The sequence below is a fragment of the Anopheles funestus genome, chromosome 3RL (assembly GCF_943734845.2).
Source record: "Anopheles funestus chromosome 3RL, idAnoFuneDA-416_04, whole genome shotgun sequence".
NCBI classification, from domain to species: Eukaryota; Metazoa; Arthropoda; class Insecta; order Diptera; family Culicidae; genus Anopheles; species Anopheles funestus.
In genome coordinates, this window is record NC_064599.1 from 5479165 (window position 1) to 5496878 (window position 17714).

The 17714-nt window shown below is 40.4% G+C and overlaps 1 protein-coding gene across 19 annotated transcripts in view; it reads right to left on the reverse strand.

Moving 5' to 3' along the window:
• LOC125770585 (glutamate-gated chloride channel) overlaps window positions 1-17714 on the reverse strand; it is a 97466-nt gene that overhangs the window by 54130 nt on the left and 25622 nt on the right. For all 19 annotated transcript variants that reach the window (XR_007419220.1, XM_049440322.1, XM_049440324.1 and 16 more), the window contains one exon: window positions 7305-7327. The gene's annotated coding sequence lies outside the window, so the exon portion shown is untranslated. The remainder of the gene's footprint in view (window positions 1-7304; window positions 7328-17714) is intronic.

A 17714-nucleotide genomic window follows, 5' to 3' on the forward strand; every position in this document is an offset into this window, starting at 1 on the left:
TTTTGCACAACTCTCGTTCACACATTATTTATGTTCCATTATGCACTACACAGAAACCATTCGAATGCTTACAGCTGGGAAAGAAACATTCAAACCCATGTACGCCCATTTCACAGATGCCCGTTTGTCATATGCGAACTGCATCGAGTGCAGCTGAATCTCGCGCAAATGCACTCGCGAACTCGTTTGACCAAAACTGATGACCGAATCAACCGTCGGCCGTGGTTTGTTGCTGTGGTTGAAGTTGTTTCGCATGGTTATGCCTGTTTCATATTTTGACATCGTTTAAAACTGCTTGCCTTGCAGCGATACTAACAAGCATCCGCTGCCATTGACAGTAGCTGCAACAGATGGTCTTCATCGTGCTGGGTCTCTTAAGAGTGGTTGTGATGAAGAACAAGGTCACCGCTTGCCGCAGAGGAATGAAAAGCTAAATTTTTCAGATGTACAATTTCTCAAACATTGCTTAAAAAACTAATTTTACAATGCATTTTCTGTTTCTATGGATGTTATATTACAATATAAAAGTAACTTGTTTGTAAATGTAGTTTATTATCAGAATAAATACCAATCTAATAATTTAATGAATAATAGTGATTCAATCAGCATTAATCCGCTGATGGCAAGCTCTTCCAAATCACTATAGAAATAATAATTTGCGACATTATTCTGTTGTTAAATTGTTGTTTTTTATGCCTGGGTAATTTGTTTTCACAAAATCCCATCAACCATAATGGTTTCACAGATAGTTGTTAAGTTTTACGGTGTGATTACGAATATTGGATGCGATTGAGTACGAAGTAGATCGTTTTATAGCTCTAGTGAACAGTGGAATGGACGTTTGGGACCAGTTAGATAAATTACCGATCGAAAGTCATGTAAATTACATCCATAAAAATGAAAACCCACACTTTTACACGTTACTGAATGAGTAGGGTTTAAACGGTATGAAAAACCATGAAAAATAAGCTGATATAACATTCATACACTCTTTATTCTACTTGACAGAAAAAGAAAGAAAGAAAGAAAAATCAACACTAGCTGCTTAAATGACGAAACATGAAAATCAAATCAACACACACATCATGCACAATGTTTTACGCATGAGATGGTGAAAAATAATTTTCCAAACCCCCGTTTCTTTAACCGTGCTTACCTGGGAAGTCACTGACAACTGGATAAAGGTTAAACAAAGGCCCAAAAACGAAAGCTTAGCCAACAACATCAAGTCAGCCCCTGAAGCTCATTCCACCAAAAACGGCACAACAGCAGAAAAAAAGAGAAAGAGGTGGGCTCACATTTTTAAAGCTTAAGCAGAACGCTCCTTAGACGTGGACGTCCCAGCAGGAGCGTGAAAATCGAGGACACAAGGCGGCGATAATGTTGATGTTAGTTTCGTTGAAAGGATTTCGCTTTTTAAGACCGTCCGGGGGATTCGCGTTCCACACACACACATACACACGAACCGATGATGGTGAGGGGAATTGTTGAAAAGTGAAGACGCTAACATGCCTTCCGTGTTTCCCTGAACGATCATGTCCCAGTGAGTTGGGCTGTGCGTATGCATATGTGTTGGTGAGTTGGTGGTGTTCAGCGCCTGTAACTGCGTGATGCTGATGGTTAAAATCATTATGATTCAGTCATTTTCAGGCGTTTTTCTTTACGAGTTTACACCAGGAGGTTTTTGGAGGAAAGCTTGCATGCAGGTAAAAAGCACGAGCAGGCGAAATGGTAACGCTTGAGTCACGTAAGGGAAGTAAACCTTTAATCAATCTTATCTGAGCTAATTTATTTCCATTTTTCAAGAGTTTCACTGTGGACAGGCAAAAAACATGGGAGAATTAATTCGTCTCACCTGTACGCAATGCGGATTCGTAAACTGACGAAGTTGTAGAAAACAAATAATATGTAGAAGAGAGAGAGCGAAAGAAAAAGAGAGAGAGAGAGAAAGAGAGAGAGAGAGAGAGAGAGAGAATGATAAAGAGGTATGAAAGTGAGACATGAAAAAAGAAAAATGGCGCAAAGGACGAGGGACGCCACACTCACATGAACGCTCCAATCCGTTCGGTGCCATTAATCTGCCTAACTACAGTTACTTTCCAAATCGCACGAAACCAGCAGTTTATGTTTGATAATGATGGGCTTTGTGGGCTGCGGGTAAACTGGGTTCAAACCCCACGGGGTGTTGATCGGGAGATTTTTATTACAAAAAGGAAAAAAAGCGCCACAAAAAAGGTAAAACTAAGGACATATAGGTGTGTTTTAACGTTGTTTCTTCAGTGAAAACGGATTACAACCAACAGTTGCTGATTGATGGCAAAACAGCACCAACTTCTGCGCAACGTTAACGGGGCAATCAGGGAGGCGAACGAAATAATTAATATTCCGCACCTTTGCGTGATCCCGTAACAGTACCAACACAGCGGAACCAGTGCTGGGTGCCTAGCAATGATCGTTATTCGCAAGAAAACAAAACATAAAAATATCCTAAATCTTTGTGTTTTCCAGAATCATTAAGTTGGATTCGTTTAAGGGCGGGAGATGAAAGGAGCGGTTTGAGCTTGGTTCAGTAATTAACGACATTTCTTTGTGCTAATTAGGGAAAGCAAAGCAACATTAGCATTTCTTGCGCGAACTTTAACTGATAGGGTGAAAATCAGTGCCCGAAGCGATCCGTTGGCGTTTGCAATAATTTAATATGCTGGAAATTGGTTGCTAAATTTAACGTCAGAATATCATTACGCAGGAGCTCGTTGAATCGGTAAGTGTTTGATAAAAATAATGTCGATAAATGGTACTTTAATTGGACTTTGATATAATGGAAAAGTCACGAACACAAGCAACTTCATTGATTCAATTTAGAAAATGTATTAACGGCGTTCCACTACATAGATTGACGTATTTCAATGTTTATTAAATGAAATTACGTTGACATATGCAAAAACATCATCATTATATAAATGTCAAAATAAATGAGACGTGCTAACATTTCTACCAACAAAATTACGCCTCAAACCAAATATGTCTGTAAGCTGTTAGTAAAACAAACATTTTATAGCAAATCATTAAAATAAATTTACAAACAGTTCATGCACATCCACACTGTCCATCAACCAATTTTCTCAAAAGCCGATTTAAAAAACACGCGATCAATAGAAACGTATCTTACAGGATCATTTTCCACGTTTTCCACGATTACGCGCGACCATTAGTAGCAGATTCCCCGGCTACGGCTAACGATCCCGGCACGCGGTAATGGTTCGAATAATAATTTAAACAAACTTCTTTCCCAATAGCCTGTTTACGACGCGATTCGGGTCCGTGTGCCGGCCGGAAAATGGCATCGAACAATAATTATATCTTCTTTATCATCATCCTCACCCATCCATGAATGTGGGTGAGGGCGATGGGAGACACGTACGGTGAGACATAATCTCGAAACCACATTCGATTATGTTAATGGACAATAAGAGCGAATATTGACGCGATGTTCGATATCGTTCGTAGGGAAGAGGAAGTTGAAGAAAAGCACAACACAAGTGAAGTATGATAAAAAAAATATTGTGGAAGTCACGCAGACATCAAGTCCATCAGAAAGATTCATGGAGAATTGAGTGAAGAAAAGAACGAAAGAAAAACCCGTTTCGTAAGAGGGAAAAAGAGGGTTAGTATATGAAGCTCATTTCCTTTGCTTTTGATACGTACATAGTTGGAGACCATCAAATCAAAATGCACGGGAAACGACTTTGTCCTTTCGCTCAAGAAAACGATATAAAGCAAAGGAAAAGGGGGGGTTGGGGGGGGGGGGGGGGAAACAGGAGAGTATAAAAGGAGCACCACATTCGTCACCATTTTCCAACCGCAAATCACACGCACCATGGACGACACGCCATCGATAGTAGTCGATCATGGAAAATAAGGATCTCGGGCACCGAGTGTCGTCTTCTGCCACATACTTCTGCACGGAAATCACGTCCGAATCGGTCCCCCTGGTTTGGGGGGTATGGAAGCCAAGTAATGTCTCACGGAACCACGTCGTCGGATGTCTCGGCTCCTTCCGGGAAATGTCCCGGCGTCGAAAGAGATTTTCTCACACGACTTTGCTTCGGCATTTTGGGCAAGCAATCGCAACGCAGCACGCGGCGCCAGAAGTAGGACATTCACATTCCCCCTTTTCTTTTTTTTCGTCGATTGCTTTGTTTAATGTCTTTCGGATTTCTTCCGATGCGAAAGGAAGCTTATTTCATCCAGCACCGGAAGCATTGAACTGTTTCATCCTTCCGCTCTTTATGGTTTCGGCATTCCGGCACATGTTGGCCTCTTCTTGTCGTCATGGAATCGATAGCAAACGTTTGGAAAAGTAAAGACAGCTTCCAACGGTGGGAATGGATGTGACGAAGCGAAGAAGTAGATACGCAAAGGTGCGTCCACTGACCTACCACTTTGCCCTATATCGTCGCGGTTCCAATCGAAGTGGGACAATTTATCTTCCTAAATGGCAGCGTGGCCACCATTTGAGTCAATATGTCGTCCAGGCAACACACCGTGGAAAGCCCTTTCGCAGGCTTAGGTTAATAGTGTTTCCTTTCACATCTCGAGGAAAAAATGCCCTTTCCTTGGGAGTTTAACAGTTTTTTTTTTTTCATTTATCCTTTTGCCCTACGCTAATCTTACACCGTTTCAATATCCGCTCAAGCTTTCCTTCGGGACTTTCCCATACCGATCTGGTTGCCCTTTTTCCGTGTACCCTTGTACGCAGCTTGGGGGCCATTTTATAGGAATTGTTTTACGAGCAGTAACTCTCCCTTTCTGTCTGACCCGCAAAACACACGCACACTCTTCACGATTAAGCCATCGCCGTCATTTCTCGGTAGCGGTAAGATACATCTTTCCGGTATCGTTATCGTAATTTATTAGTCCACTCAGCACCATCGAATGCATCCTGTGCGCTGGTGAAACATGTCGCACGGTCCCCAAGTCTACGCCCGGCAAAATCCCTCTGTCCGGGAATAGCCAACTTTCAAGGGTAATGGTCAGTGAAATTGTAATTGCTGTTTCTTGGCTAGCGCGTTCCCTTACGCGGCGATACACTCTTCCAGTTTCAAACCGCAATTTGTGCGATGACAGCAGAATCGAGAGATGTGCAGTATCCCATTGCGGCAACATGAAAGCCGAGATGAGCTGTCACAAAGTGTGCTAAATGAGGCCGAATTAATTGTTGGCCCGTGTTTGGCTGGGCAAGTCATCGTAGCAAAGCAAGATCAGGATCAGCTGACCGGTGTGACGGGTGAAACGAAGCGATCACGCGTAACAATATGTTACGCCGGTAAGCGTAATGTTTCCAGGTTAAAGTATAACATGTTGTGGTTTTGTTTTACTTTTCCTGTTACGCTTGCAGATGAGGCAGATGAAGCTAATGAATTAGTACGTTTGTTAGTTCATAATTTTTTACGAGACCAATTACTCGGTAGGAAACTGCTATTGGATGTTTCGAGGCAGCGAAATTGATAGACGATGTTGACGGTTGATGTGTTACATGCGTGGGTACGATAATTAATTATCTTTTATGTTTCTGTAGCCTTTTTTTACTTGAATGTACCGATCGATGTGCGATGTCGTGTAACTACGGACTTCGGTAATGGACTATCCCATAAACAATTATCAAAAATTTGATCAATGCCAATAAGGACATACTAAAATTGTGTTTGGTGCCATCTTTAATTTAATGTGTTTAATAATCACATCAATTTTCATTACATATCATTTTATACATAGTCTATATTTTCGCATGTCATTAATACATCAATTTCAGCAGATGTTCTATTGCGCTAGTGGCTTCAACTTTTGTTAATAATTAATGCATCATAAAAATAAAATCCGTTCACTATTTTTCCATCATATAGTAGAAGCATCATTACATCCTTATTAAGCAAACTTAGTTCAGTTCGCTCGATGGAGGCGCCCAGTACTTGGTAAAAAAATCTCAAAATGGTAATATAAAATGACTCCCATTCGTAATAAACACACGATTTTATATACATCTATTCTGGTTTCACTAAATGTAACAATACAATTTAAAATCAAACATTTTTAACAGATCTATTAGTAGAACTTTTCGCGAACAAATAAAAACAATGAATTACTTTTAATAAAAAATATATGTTTTTTTTTGCTTTATACTAAAAATATCCCGTACCAGTTGTTGAAAATTGTCGCAAAATAAATTCCCGTTCCGAATGAGTTAAAAATATTTCAAAAAGATTAACAATAAATTCGCATGACAGCAAATATTTCTATCCAATAAACCACCTCATGTCTAACATTATTTCCAATTTTTCTTCCCCTTACCATTTGCCCCACCTTCCTTCGCATCCGATTAATTCATCCCTCTCCCACACCCTTCATTGTATTGTTATGGCTTTGTTCGACCATTTTCTCATTTCTCCGTTGCGCTTTTGTGCTTCGTTGAAACTTTTAAATTTGTATTACATCCACGCACGACCGTCACCATGGTCGCCATCTTGCCCATCGTAATGATGTTTTATGACTGTTGGCTATCAAATTTATGCTTTTGTTCACACCCATCCATCCCGAGACGGATGCTTTTTGGGGGTCTGGCGTGGTCGAGACATGCATCCTTCCTGTGGCGACCCATCATCACAGCCTGTTGGTATTGTTGGCCATGGTGTGCAAAGTTTTTTGGGTGAGTTTTTCACATATTTTTCTCACCCCTCCTCCCAACAAGACCGGTCCGTTCTGACGAGCGTGTCTAATATGGGTTTGGAAGTTAGAAAGCGACCTGAATAGCTGGCGCCAGTGTGTATGGTTTCTTTGTAATGTCTTCTCGACCGGGGTGTGTCCAACAAACTCGACAAACAACAAGAGAAAAAAGAGGAAAACAAGAAACCAAGCGAAACAAAAATCGTAATATCAGAAAGACGTTTTACAGACGGTGGGGCAGTGATAAATATCGTGGCTACACGCTGCCTGTTGATAAAACGGTGCTTGTTATTAAATTTTAAAAGCACCCAATGGAATTGGCGTTTAAATGAAATTGCATGCGAACGGCAGGACAACAAAAACAATCACTCGTTTAAAACCATCTAGTTACGCAAATTGGCCAGTTTAAGGGAATTAATTTTTTGAATATTAAATAAAATGTTGATAAATTGTAGGTAGTATTATTCAAAGTATTTCCCCCCCGAGATATACATTTTAAGGAACACAATAAATGGCTTAAATAGATAAGGGCTTATCGCATCTCTTAATATCGTCCGTAGTCATAAAACAAATGGGGAACTTACCTTTTGCATACGGTTAATGAAACCTGAAAAGAAACAACATAAAGCTTTTAGTTTTGCGTTTTAAAAATGTTTTTATGTGGTACTTTTGGACCCTCAGCAAAAAGCAATAAAAATGTATCCAGGGAAATCAACATATTAAAACCGGATCATTCATTTCAAAACTAACAAAGAGCATCGAAAAAAGCACAATGATATACTGACACCAGCAAGAATCGTAATTAAACCGCGTGGACAAACATCATAAAACTCTATCCCAAAGCCCTATACTGAAGCTATGATATGCCCCAAAGGTGTTATAAATTGGTCATAGTGTGTCAAACAGTCCGATCAGCTAGATCAGCAGCGTGTGACATTAAAAAACCACACACACCTAAAACCCAACACCCAAAACCCAAAACAACGCCATTGTGCTAGTCTCATGTGCATCAGCAATGTTTTTCAATAGGGAATTGAACACGAAATTGACCCTTTTTCAATCCGCGTTGGTGAAACGTTTCATGAGCAAGCGAGCGAAAAAGCGCATCAAGCGAAAGAAGTCAAATGTAACATAAATCTTCCGGAATCTGAAAATCCCCATTTGCCTTCCACGCACCCTGCTCCTATCGTTTCCACCCCGAACGGGGTCGCTAGGAAACATACCAATGTGGAAACAAATACATCTTCAGGAAATCCTCACTTCCGACACACTTGATCACACCCTTTTCACTGTCTAATCCATGCTTGCGCGGAACCGAGCTGAAGAGCTTTTCACTTTTTATCAGCTATTTAACGGCTCTTCGTTTTAAATCTTGAAAGCTACTCGGGATCAAGTACGATAAGCAAAACAACGGTGCGAATGGAAGCGAGTGTCCTGGAACGAGGAACGCTTCAGCTGACAGTGAGTGGTGGTTGTTTATCCCTTGTGCTTTTGTACTGTGTTTTTCACCCCCAAGGTTGCATCTTGTGTGACAAGATGGAAAGAAAAGTTTGTTACCTGGGTACACTCGTTCACGGAATTTCCCACTCGAGCAGATTAACTCACGGTGGAATTCCCTTAGAAGTTATTTCAAACTGTGTCGGGTTGTATTTTTTTTCTTGTTTTAGAGAAAATTTTCCATCTTTATCAATCATATCAGTTGCGAAAAATACTTTTTTTGTTGGTACACACGCCTTTGTCAAACACAAAGCGCAGACGAACTAAATTTACATTCGTTCGTCTTTTCACGCCCCTTTTCTTTTTCGCACGGTGCTTGGTTTGAAAGGAAGTAAACATTCCGGTCTATTCTCCTGGGGATCAAGCAATGGGATTTGAGTGCGTTTTCCATACGATAAGAGGCGTTGAGTTGTGGGGCTTTCGGGTCAATCTTTGAGTGCTTTTTCTGTATTTGAAAATGGTTTGGTTCTATACCAGGAAATAGAGAAAGTAGTTAAAGAGTGAGCTTCACACTCGCACGTAACATTTGGTTAAAAATAAAAGCTTGTACGTTAGGTGTTATACTGACATACCTGATTAGATAAATAAAAATAAATCGAAAGGAAAAGCAATAAAGATTGGAAAATGTTCGTAGCGGTAGTTTAAGCTGTAATTAAACTGAATTTTAATTACATTTTTCAAGAAAAAAGCTGAATGAATTAAAATAAAATAATTGTTAACAATTAAGCTTTTCCACTCCTCTCGGAAAACAAATCGGACATGAAGATGGAAAATCAATTAAAATGTCTACACCCAGCTATACTGTTTTAAGCCTAACTATCGTAGCAAAAGCAAATCGTGTTCAAGCAGCATAATGCAGTAAGCCTGCAACACGCGTGACAAACTAAGCTCCATTCCGTCAGAAGCTCTGCGGCAGTAATGCCGCACAAACGCACGTAGAAAATGATAATCGGTGGAACGTTCAGGTAATCTTTCGCAGCTTCCATCTTCCAGCAGAAAGACACCAAGACGTACGTTTGTGGCTAGCAGTTGTACAAACTGCAGGCTCGTCCAATCTTTGCAACTATGTATAAACACCTTCTGTCTGATAGCGGCGGCGCTTTTCAACGGTTACTGTCAACCGCTGGCTTAATACTAATGCAGCAGGATACGAAGCAAACGTTTTTCACTTTCATCAATCATACACGCACACACGCGCGAGAGAAAAAGAAAGAGAGAGAGAAGAACGCATACATGTAGTTAGTAGGAATATGCAAAGGAAGGCCTCAGAAAGATTATGCGGTGTAGCACAGTGTAGAATTATGAATAATGAAATGTGTCTTAAGGTGTGACAGCCGAGAAGGATAAACTTCTGATGAATGGAATGTTTAGAGCGTAAATTTGAAGATTTTTATCATGTGGTTCATGCGAAATAGTAGTTCTTGTGTATGTGACCTAGCAACATTTAATATTGTAAATAAATACTGGAAAATATCAATCTGTAACATACAAAGAAATAAAGTATATGTATAAATGTCAAAAATAAGTATCTGAAACATTTTTTGTAAGGGTTCATAAATCAAGAAAAATATTTTATGATTAATCACTAAAACTGAAATATAAAAAGAAATGAAAATACTACAATCCAAAGTCGTATAAAGAAGGTTTCCAATTTTAATTACTCTCAGCGCGCCCACGAAGATCGACGAAGATGGTTGATTAAAACTTTTGACAATCGACAAGCACCATCGTCAATCGTCACCGTGCAGCAATCAGCGCGTTAACGTACCAACATTATGCTTATTATCTGCAATCACAACTTACGCAACAAATGCTGCTTGTACCAATTTGCTTCCCAGTGCTTCCTAAACGGCGAACACCGTAAAACATCGCCAACGGTTATCGATGGTCACAGTTGTAATTTTGTCACCCAACTTCCGGTTTAACGGTTCGGCGTAGCCGGTTTCCCTATCGAAAATCGTCTCGTCTCGGTCGCCCGTCTACGAATAATAAAAACTTTTAATCTTCGATGCGGTAAAACTTTGCACCAGTTCGCAGCACGCACACCGAAGGGAAAGTTTCTCTATCGCTTGGACGTATCGTATCCGATGCGATGCCAAAGTTGGACGTGTGAAGTTTCAAAGAGATTCATATTTGACATCCGCATGCATCGTCACCGCTGGTTTGTGCTCATTGGGGTAAAACTGGGCGCGGCAATAGAAAGCTCTACATGTTCAATCTGTTTCAGGCAAATAAGTCCTCGACGAGTCAGTAGAACGAGCAGAGTTTATGGAAAACTCCTTCCACTTCTTCTTTGCAATCGAGTTGTCTTTTATCGTACGCTACTGCGTGGAATCCTCATCATTTACGCTAAATTTGTAGCTGCTTAGTTGCAACAATTCGCAAAAAAAAGGTTCAAAAAGTTTCCATTCTATCGGTTCGAAGCAACCAACCACAAACACATGTGTTTCTTGAGGGGCCTTTGGTTCAAAGTTGCATTTCACTTCGTGTATGGTTTGTGTAGCATCGTTTGCAAAGATGGATCAATAAGGGTTCGAAATGGGTCTTAATTTGTCGTACAGTAGATTAAGTGAAGCTTCTCGGAATCTTTTCCAGTCCGGAATGGAAGATTTGATGCTTTGGTTTTCGATCTCCGGCAGCGTCGAGAGTATGAGCTCAAAGTTTCGTTACTGCGAAGCTATCCGGAAAAAGGACAAAAAGTAACTTCGCAAGGGATCATTTTCTTGAAAGGAAATCCGGTAATGAAATTCTTCTTTATACGGTCCTCTCACAACGTAATACTGTTTTTTCGACCTAAATTTGTTCAACGAGTTTCTGGTTGAGCGTTTTCAAAGTTTGTTTTTTTTTTCAAATTATTTTTCAGAATTTTATGCTTAAAACAATATAATATTTCATGTTCGATGTGGCACAAATCAGTCTCTTTAATAGCGTCATTAAAATAATTATATCCAGTTAGTAACTTAACTTTTTCGTTCTCCTTCTACTCAAAAGCATTAATGCTTCGAATTCATAAACTGCTCTAGATTTAAGCCAACTTAATGCAGTATTGTTTTAATTCGTCCTTGAAATATTTCATGAAAGATTCCTGTGTAATTCCAATACCGTAAAATTTATTTTCAAATGTATTATTTTAAGAAATTTTATATGCAGCACAATAAATGAAGATAAGAAGCCTGCACTTATACAATACATTAAAAATTAATCCCTAAAAAGCACGTTTCAAAATTGTTATTGTTCTCTTACTTAAACACTCTACGCATTTCCACACGATAAATAAATTTTCCCTGCATTTGAAATTAATTGATTATTGGTTTCTCATTTCACCTCGACAATATTCATGAACTGTTGTGAATGTTGTTTTTTTTAAGCGTTTCGTACAACAGCGTCATGTATTTTAATGTTTCCTACAGCACCGATACATAAACGTTGTGCTCCGAAGCAAATAAATATCCGCTCGGTATACTCGCTTCTTCTTACGCGATTGTTTTCATTTTTGTTTCATATTTAATCTTGCCACGCTGCCAGACGATGACTATCGGCAAGGGAGCGAGATAAAAAAAACAACGGTTCCAATTCCAGGACGTTAGACAGCGCAACCATCGGCCAGCACTGATTCAGTTACGCTTCATTTCCATTCGATGTGACTTAATTAATATTCATGAATCGTTACAAGTTTATTATTCCACCGATTCGCTTGCCACGTGCAGTGGATGAATTCACCCCGACCGGTATCGATAAGGAAGTGACCGCCCGGTTTTTTCCCATCTTACTTTCCACGCTTTCCCGCTCAATCGGATTTGTGAAGGTTGATGGTGAAACAAAACAAAAGGAAGCGAAACAAAACAAAAAACACAACACAAAATGGCGATCAAGATAAGAAACTTCCGCATGGGTGAGAGGTTTGAGAGCATTATTTTTGTTATAGTTGCTCCCAATCAAAATGGCGCCGGTCCACCCGGGAAGGGGATATAGGATTCCAGCAGGCACATCCTACGGGACAAGTTTCGCATCCGGCCATTGGTGGTGTTCGTTGATTTGGAATCGGGATGTTTTATTGAAACAAATTGTTTATGAGTTGAATTTTGATTACTCGTCCCGCAGTCAAGCTTGGCAGCAAAAGGATGGGTTTAATAATCCCTATCGATGGGTGTGAAAAATGGATCCAAAACTGCCCTCTTGTTGGTTACCTTCGTCGCGTATTGGTAGCGTCGGTCTGAATCTGATTCAAAGGTTACAATTTGGGTCGTCCGGAAGCAATTCAACAAATAATTAGCTCACCATAACTCATCGGTAAGAAAGACAAATTATGTCCATCAATCAACGTACTGCAAGGCAAGCAAAAGTTCGATGAGTTTGTTTAGGGCTGGAAGCAGCAAAAAATGCAATCAATTATCGAATAATAAACCTTTTATGAATGACGGAGAATAGTACGTTGGAAATTGGTTGCTAGACTTTTGAAATAAATTGATATTTGGTCATCTTTCTTTAAAACAGTTGAATTAATATGAAATGTATAAAAACTTCATTAAATTAAATTGAAAATATTATAATGCAAAATAGGTAAAAAAATACTTATACGATTAGAATTATAATATAAAAGTTAATACAATTTTCCATTCAATGGCGTAGGCAAATATTATCAAATTAAAAAAATATCGATCATTAGTTTACTTTCCACAAAAAAATAATTACATTTTGTGGAATTCGATCGAATCCAATCAAGTTGCTACTTTTTTTCTGGCTGTTGATTGGTTTAAAATCACATCGAGCAGTGGAATTAGCTGCATCAACCATTTTCAATCCCCTTGGCCGTCGAACTCCCATTTCAGAGTGTTCTTATTCCACCTTATTCCAACATTGAGCTTCATTCTTCCCATATATGGTGGGAAGCTTCAGTGGAAATAAAGTAAAAAAAAAATTCTCCTTTGGGATTGGAAACGTAGGGTTGAATATTTTATGTCATTTATCGATTGACCGACCACCGACTGGTCGTTATATTTATCGACCTATTTCCAGTTCGCAGGCAAGCTATTTCCAGTATTCGGACAGTTTGAGAACGCAACGCCAAATCGGTTGCTGTTGGCCCAAATGTTGTTTTCCACATTTAACGATTCGCCTGCCAGTAAAGCCGGGAAACTGTGCACGCGGGTGGAATGAATTGAAAATGACGGTTGCGGATTTTCCGATCGCGGGAAAGGACATCACGACATGGGTCAATCACAAAGCTCTGTCTATTTTTATGATCCCCACCGCTATGCGACGCACGCCAAAATGGCTAGAAAATGATGCTCCTGTGGTGATGATATTTTAGACACGATTTTTCCACTCCTTTTTTTAACCGGCATCGGTTGTGGAAAAGCTACAGCTTAAAGCTTGTCCTTCCAGCAGCGTTTAAGGGAGCAACCGTGGTTTGTGTGTTGCGTTTCGCAAATCGTTACCAAATAAGGAAAACGATTTATTGAACAGACACTGCTGTCATGCTTAGAGTTTTGATGTACTGCGGCATGTACCAGACCCATCCATTTGATGTGTGATCCCTGAGCGAATGAACGTTTCCTTCATGTGCGTATCATGCTTCAGAGCGAAAGAGAGTCGGAGTCGTCATAAATAGCGAAGTAATTTATTCATGCTCCAAAAAAGGTGAGCAGCAACGGAAGGATATGTCATACCGAGCCTTTTGCACGAACCCTTTCACGAGGGTTTCGCTTGATGGCGCTTGATGTTGTGACCAGGTTAAATGGACCGGTCAACCGGCAGTCATCGTAAACTTTTTTCGAATACATTTTCCACATAAAAGTGAACGATCCGTAATGATCGATGTCGAACGGGGAATGGCAGCTGTTGTCTGTTTGTTCCAGGCTGCAAACCGGATGCTTTTCGCATTGAAGTGTTTTATGAATGCCGAACCAATACCGAACCGGTCACTGCGCGTTCATAATTCAAATGCTCAGTGGGTTTGTGAAGATGAAGGTTTCGTCGTGTGTTATAAATAAGGAATACTGTTCTATTCGTTACGCTCTCAATTGCGCCAGAAGTGAAGGGGGTGGTGAGGGTTTCAATGTAGCCAAAAAACCAAAAAGCTACTATTAAAAATTCACTTCAACGCATATACAATGATGACGATTTATGCTCATCAGTTTTGGGGCATTGAGCAGAAATAGCAGATTTTTTTATTATTTATTAACACATCGGGGAAGAAACTTTTCTTCAAGGAATCTTTTGAACTCCTTTCGCATAGAAACTAGTTCTTACAGAAACAAGATAGATCTGCAATGATGGTCAGTGCTTGCCCAAAACCCAAGCCATAAAATTCATCCCAATTTCCTTTGACAAAATCACCTTTAAAGCAACCTTATTTCAATCAAAATATTACTACAAATCTTCCATGTTCGTGTTGAATTTAGGAAACCTATTTCCAAACGCTTTCAAACGCTTGGCTGTCTTGCCAGACTACCAGTTGATGGACTCTGGAGAAATTGGCCACTCTGACAACTTCCTTCCAACGGCTAGTTGCTTCCAGATGAAAGCAAAAAGTTCACTGGTGTTTGTGCTCATAAATCATTCATTTGGTGGCAGGTAGGCAAGCATGGGTGCCGGGAGTACCGTACCGACCGTAAAAAAAGATTGATGAAAATGATGTGAAGGAGGTAAATTAACAGAACCGAGTCTTGCCGGCGGGAATAACATTCTCATGGGAGTTGCATGACATTCGGGGGCAGAAGTAATTACTTTCCAGTACAAAAACAAAACAAACAAATAAAAAGGAAAGAACATGCGTTAAAGAGAGGTGGTGGAATGTTTAATAGAGATTGTTGAAGAACAAAAAAAAAAGAATTGAGCATGAAGTTGGGAGTAGTGAAAGGAATTTTGTATAACAATCCAAGTTGGATAGAAACGAAGCCAAAGTGCAAAGGGTTACAAGATGCTATTGATCTAAACAATCTTTTATTTTTCCTTGCTCTGTACTATTCGTGTATAGTCCCGCAATATGCGACGAACATCATAATCCAATATGACACCATACCGGTGCCGGTCAAGTACGTCGGGTGATAGAAATATTAACGAACTGCTTGTCCTACTAGAACACCCTTTCGGTGTGTTTTCTTGCGGGATGTGCAAATGTGTGAGTGAAACGGAATAAAACAAAAAACAAGAGAACCAAGCGGAGTGTATTAATAGCCAGCTTACATGTGGTTCACGTACGTCAATGTCCGGTACCGCTTTCACCAGACTTCGAGACTTCGCCTCCTTTTGGTTTGTTAGTCAAAAGCCAATTCGCCATCGCAATGTCGCCACACGATGCCGTCATGCATCGGAAGGTAGCCCGAGCTTAGAGTTTAGCTTTTCATTCCATATTCCGTATGGCCCACAAGTCGTTCCTCATACACACTCACGACACACACGGTTCGCATGAGTCAACCCTGGGAAGCCTCACGAGTGACCTTCGGTCGTGGTACCGGGCTGAAGTTCAGTGGGAAACTATTGACTGTGTTGCACCCGTACCGAATGGTGTACCTTCGATGAGACACCAAGCACCCAGGAAACTGGATCGCTCTCGGTAAGGTTAGGGTCACAAGGTAGGGAAAAAAGGAAAGAATTTGAAGAATTTGAAGACACACACTCGCTGTGACGGGAAGCTTTTATTCCCTTCGACGCGGATCAGGTTTAAAAGGCCACGGTGTGGCAGAAGAAAAATGACAACACCTGCCAGCCAATGGAAAAGAAACGCACCTTCACTACACACCTTCACATACATACAAACGGTTTTTTTTGTGAAAATGTATGTACCCGGTATGGAAAAACAGTTTCCCCGCACCGAACCCATGACCCCATGTTTGCTTGTTGCTTGTCGGTATGTGTGTAACCGTATCACATTTCCCACCGTACATGGTAGTAGTTTCGATCGATTGAAATTTACCTGGCCTGTCGTCGGTTGAGTTGATGCCGGGGGTGGGCCCTTTGCCTTTGCGTTTTACTTTTTCAGACCCCTTTTTCCCGTTACAACTCTTCTTTCGTGCCTGAAATTCCTGACCCCATCGGTGGCTTCCATCTTTTGGACCGTCTTTGATGACATATTTGCGTGCGATATCGAGCGAGAAGTTTGACATTATGCTGGCGCTGTTTCGGTTCCATTCCGATCTTAGTGTGTTCCGCTGCGTGTGTATCGAAGAAGGAGTGTAATGGAGCTTTTTTTGTGTACTTCGAATTGGACGGCGTTTTGCTTTCGTTTTGTAGCACGAAGGGTCACAAATCAATCAAAATCCATCATGGAATAGTGTTTCTTGTAAATCAATGTGAATTATTTCATTCTTATGAGAGAAGAGAAGTTTACTCGAGAGTCAGATATGTGAGCTATAGATGTTTTTTTTTCTCTTCACAATAGGAGTTACTTACTGACGAAAGATTAATCATACTTTATCACATGACATTTCTAGTTATTTATTGAATTATTATTCTTCAAGTCTATCTTAATCCGATATGCAGCTCCAGCTTGAAGTATGGAATTTCATACAATTTATGATTCCAAAAATTCTTCTAAACAAAACAGTTTGTTTAACAAAATGAATAGCTAACCTACATCGCAACTACTTCTAAGCATTCCCGAAGCATTATCCATTAGGATGTGCTTTCTTTCTAGTGTCTAAGTTGTCAAAATTCCATTCCATCACTCACTGTCGCAAGTGTGGTACAAACATTTTTGCGAATTTTTGTATCCACGTTGCGTTGTTTTTCTTCTCACTCGAAAACGAGCGTCGCTCCAAAACAAAAGGGAAATAGCAGCAGAAAAGTATGAGGAATAAAAATTCCACCCCATAACTTCCGGGGCCCGAATCGTAAGTAACACACTTGACTGGCCTGAGAACGTCGCCATCTTTTCTGCTTGTGGCAAAACGGTCGATTTGCTGTTGGCAATGGTCGGTAGCAAGAGTCCATTGCTGGCCTGGTCCTTTTTTGTTAAAAAGCGTGTGTTTCGTACAGACGAAAGCGCTTCCAGCATAGCGAGCAATGATGAAGTGGCTGTCACGATTGTCGTGGTATAAAGCGGGACGGGCTCCGTAAAAAAAAACCCCAGTTGAACCGGTTGGACACTGCAGTCGAGCTTTCACCAATTCAAACGTCGCTGGCCGGTATGTGGAAAAGGCGAAAATAGTAACAAAAAAAAAAAATAGCTTCCTATTGGATTTGAACCGGCCAAGCCTGCATTCGAAAGTTTCCCTCGAGGTTTCTTTTTTTGACAAAAACAGAAGGCAAATCGGAGTCAAACGGTTGGATGGGATGGAAATGAAAAAGAAAAAGTGCTCCATCAGAGTGCCAGTTGCGAAAGTCATACGATGAATAGTACACGTGCAACGCGAGTGTATTGACATTCGGATGTTACGTGAGCTAGGGAAAGTTTCGGTGCGTTGGAAAATGCTGCTGTCACATCCGTTTTGTCGGTGGTTAAAACCAACGAGAGTCACAATGTCGTGCAATAGACAGGGAAAAAGGGGAGCAAA